The sequence below is a fragment of the Cebus imitator genome, unplaced genomic scaffold (assembly GCF_001604975.1).
Source record: "Cebus imitator isolate Cc_AM_T3 unplaced genomic scaffold, Cebus_imitator-1.0 Scaffold338, whole genome shotgun sequence".
Lineage (NCBI taxonomy): Eukaryota > Metazoa > Chordata > Mammalia > Primates > Cebidae > Cebus > Cebus imitator.
In genome coordinates, this window is record NW_016107653.1 from 696,326 (window position 1) to 700,823 (window position 4,498).

Sequence of the window (4,498 nt, forward strand, 5' to 3'; positions counted from 1 at the left end):
CAGGCTGGAGTGCAGTGGTGTGATCTCTGCTCACTGCAACTTGTGCCTCATGGGTTCAAGCCATTCTTCTGCCTCAGCCTCCTGAGTAGCTGGGATTACAGGCATGTGCCACCATGTCTGGCTAATTTTTGTGTTTTTAGTAGAGATGGGGTTTCACTATGTTGGCCAGGCTGGTCTTGAACTCCTGACCTCATGATCTGCCTGCCTCGGCCTCCCAAAGTGCTGGGATTACAGGCGTGAGCCACCACGCCCAGCCAAGAATTCGTAACTCTTTTGCTGCAAATATTTTCTTTCAGATGATCACCTGCTTCCCTTCACCTGGTCAGAGCCATACTGTTAAATTAAAAGTCAGATACTGTTATTTCTGTCTCTGCTCAAAACCCATCTTACTCGGAATAAAAGCCAAAATCTTTATAATTACTCCCAGCTCCTCCCGGGTACCTCCAGCTCTTCTTTGTTTCTTATCCTCTTCCTGCCTCCTCCTTGTGGGAGCCACCCAGACCCCCTGACTCTCTCAGCTGCACCTGGTACACTGTTATTGTTGATTGAATTAATGAGTAAATGTCAGGCAAACAGTAACCAGAGGAATGCTGATATTTTAGAACAGGTAAAAGTTGGCTTTGATGCAAACAGCATTTTATTAAAGTGTATTAGACAGGGTTCTCCAGAGAAACAGGGCTAAAAAGACATATGTAAGAGGAGGAGATTGATGATACTTGGCACACATGATTATAGAGGCCGAGACGTCTCACTATATACCTTCTGTAAGCTGGAGAAGAAGGAAAGCCAGTGGTGACATTCAGTCTGACTTTGAAGGCCTGGGAACTAGGGGAACTGATGCTGTAACTCCCGTTCTAAGACAAAGCCTGAGAACCTGGGATGGGAGACTGCTGATTGTGTCTTAGAATCTGAGGGTCTGAGAATCAGGAACTCGAGTGTCCCAGGGCAGGAGAGACTGGATGTCCCAGTTCAAAAAGAGAGAATTTACCCTTCCTTATCCTTTTTGTTCTACTGGGGTGGGTTGTCAGTGGACTTGGTAATGCCCAACTACATTGCTGAGGGCAGGTCTCCTTTACTCAGCCTCCTGATTCAAATGCTAACCTCTGCTTGAAACATCCTCACTGACACAGCCAGGAAAAAATGTTTTACCAGCTATTTGGGCATCCCTTGGCCCAGCCAAGTTGACATTAAATTATTACATAAAGTTTGTCACAAATTTCTAGAATCAGTATCATATAGCCTCTTTGACAGCAGTGCATTTAAACTAGACATTGTTAAGGAAAACATAGCTGATAGCATATAACACAAATCACGATTTAAAAAATTAATGTCCTGGACATGTTCATCTGTTGGCATGAATAGAGCCATAACACTCTTTAAAAATGAATCGCATTAGGGGCTGGGCACAGTGGCTCATGCCTGTAATCCCAGCACTTTGGGAGGCCAAGGCGGGTCATGAGGTCAGGAGATTGAGACCATCCTGGCCAACATGGTAATACCCCCATCTCTACTAAAATACAAAAAAAATTAGCGGGGTGTGCTGGTATGCGCCTGAAGTCCTAGCTACTTGGGAGGCTGAGGCAGGGGAATCGCTTGAATTCAGGAGGCAGAGGTTGCAGTGAGCCGAGATCGCACCACTGCACTGCAGCCTGGTAACACAGCAAGACTCCGTCTGAAAAAAAAAAAAAAAAAAAAAAAAAAAAAAAAAAAAAAAAAAAAAAAAAAAAAAAAAAAAAAAAAAAAAAAAAAGCCACAGATACACATTAACTAAGGTATGCCATCATTTTAGCTAGTCCCCTGTTGGACATGCTTTTGAGGTTTTAATTATTACAAATATTAAGAAAAGATACCCCTCCTCCCTGGAATTTTTAATACTGTCACCCAATTTTAATTTTGTCCACATCTGTAATCAGCAGCTTACATATCTACTATATCTGCTTCACAAGAATGGCAGTTTCATGCAGGCAAGGACTTTATTTTGTTTCCTGCTGTATCTTTAGTGTCTGAGACAGTACCTTGTGTGCAGTAGGTATTCAGTAAATATTTGCCGAGCAAACCAATGTTTTTATGCATGTCTTTGCATGTGCTTTGTTTAAATGTACTGATACTGCTTTAAGAAAGATTATGAGGAAAAGTTGGATCGAGGAGACGTTTGTTTTAAGTTTTGGTTATTGTTTGTTTTATTTTTTTTGAGATGTATTGTGGTTCTTTTGTTCAGGCTGGAGTGCAGTGGCACGATCTCAGCTTACTGCAACCTCTGCCTCCTGAGTTCAAGCGATTCCCCTGCCTTAGCCTCTTGAGTAGCTGGGATTACAGGCACCCGCCACCATGCCTGGTTAATTTTTGTATTTTTAATAGAGACAGAGTTTCACCATATTGGCCAGGCTGGTCTCAAACTCCTGACCTCAAGTGATCTGCCCATCTTGGCCTCCCAAAATCCTGGGATTACAAGCATGAGCAACCATGCCTTGACTATTTTTATTTTTTGAAACAGGATCTTGCTCTGTTGCCCAGGCTGGAGCACAGTGGCATAATCTTGGCTCATTGCCACCTCTACTTCCTGACTGAAGTGATCCTCCATCCCCTGCCTCCTGAGTAGTTGGGACCACAGGCATGAATCACCACGCCTGGCTCATTTTTATATTTTTTTATATAGATGGGGTTTCACCATATTGTCTAGGCTGGTCTCAAACTTCTGAGCACAAAGTGATCCACCCGCCTTGGCCTCCCAAACTGCTGGGATTACAGGTGTGAACCACTGTGCCCGGCTGTTTTAAGATGCTGCAGCTGAGTGTGGTGGCTCACGCCTGTAATCCCAGCAGTTTGGGAGGCCGAGGCAGGCAGATCGCTTGAGTCTAAGAGTTTGAGACCAGTGTGGGCAATATAGTGAGACCCTGTCTCTACATACAAAAAATTAGTGGGATGTGGTGGTGTATACCTATGATCCCAGGTACTCGAGGTTGAGGTGGGAGGATTGCTTGAGCCTAGGAGGTTGAGGTTACAGTGAGCCATGATCTCACCACTGCACTCTAGCCTGGGTGACAGAGAGACTCTGCCTCGAAAAAAACCCCAAAAAACCAATACTGCAAGCTACCCTTCAGAATAAATGGTCATACCCGTTTACCATAAATGTATCTCTCCTCATAAATATTCTGAAAATATTTATTCTTTTTGCCAATTTGATGCTTAAAAAGTTTGTTATTGTTTTAATTTGCATTTGCCTGGTAACTGAGTTTGAGTGTATATTTGTTTGTTTATCGACTGTTTGCATTTTTTCCTGTGACTTAATGTGAAAAACTTCTCTAGTACACAATGGTTTCTTGGCTTTTTGGAAATAGCATACTAACTTTTACTATTCTTTTCAGGTCGCTCAGCCAGAGGAGCTCAGAAGTAGAGTATATTAACAAATACAGACAGCTTGAAGCACAAGAGCTTGATATACGTGGCGGGGTCCAGCCAACCAGTGGGTCAGGTAAACAGGCCTCTTTAAATATTTTAGATAGAATGCATGATGCTGCAACATTAGGTTCATAGTGCATGCCTGTAATTCCAGCTACTCAGGAGGCTGAGGTGGGAGGATCAGTTGAGGCCAGGAATTTAACACTAGCCTGGGCAACATGGTAAGACTCTGTCTCTACAAAAAATTAAAAAATTAGCTGGATGTAGTGGTGGACATCTATAATCCTAGCTACTCAGGAGCCTGAGGTGGGAGGGTCACATGAGGCTAGGAGTTCAAGTTCATCCTGGGCAACATAGGGAAACCCTCTCTCTAAAAAAATTTATATATATAAAATTCTTAGAAGCCTTTAAGAAATACGGTGGCCAGTCACGATGGCTCACACCTGTAATCCAGCACTTTAGGAGGCTGACATGGGAGGATTGCTTGAGGCTAGGAGTTTGAGATCAGCCTGGGAAACATAGCAAGACCCTGTCTCTACAAAAAAATTAAAAAGTTAGTTAGGCCTAGTTGTGTGCACCTGCAGTGTCAGCTACTTGAGAGGCTGTGGCATGAGGATCTCTTGAGCCCAGGAGTTTGAGGCTACAGTGAACCTTGATCAAGCTACTGCACTCCAGCCTGGGTAGCAGAGTGAGACCCTTTCTAAAAAAAAAAAAAAAAAAAAGTAATATAGTATTTTAGTCATAGTAAGGAATCCTTACTACTTGTTAATTAGGGATTTTCGGGGGATGAATGTATGGTAGGTTGTAAAATATTAATTTTTAAAATTTTGAATATGGTTCCTAAATAGTCTGTTCTTTGGAAGACTAATAATGATCTCTTACCTTGCTATTAATTAAAACTACTTTTTTTACAATAAAGATATTAAAATGAAATTGTAAACAATGCAGAAATGTATAAAATAAAAGGTCCTTCTTTTTTTTTTTTTTTTTTTTTTTTTTTGTGTTTTTTTTTTTTTTTTTTTTTTTTTTTGAGACGGAGTTTCGCTCGTTACCCAGGCTGGAGTGCAATGGCGTGATCTCGGCTCACCGCAACCTCCGC

At 42.1% G+C, this 4,498-nt stretch overlaps 1 protein-coding gene across 1 annotated transcript in view; it reads left to right on the plus strand.

Moving 5' to 3' along the window:
* Positions 1-3,371: 3,371 nt before the first annotated feature.
* TDRD9 (tudor domain containing 9) overlaps positions 3,372-4,498 on the plus strand; it is a 115,246-nt gene continuing 114,119 nt past the window's right edge. The window contains exon 1 of the mRNA XM_017505385.2: positions 3,372-3,472. The gene's annotated coding sequence lies outside the window, so the exon portion shown is untranslated. The remainder of the gene's footprint in view (positions 3,473-4,498) is intronic.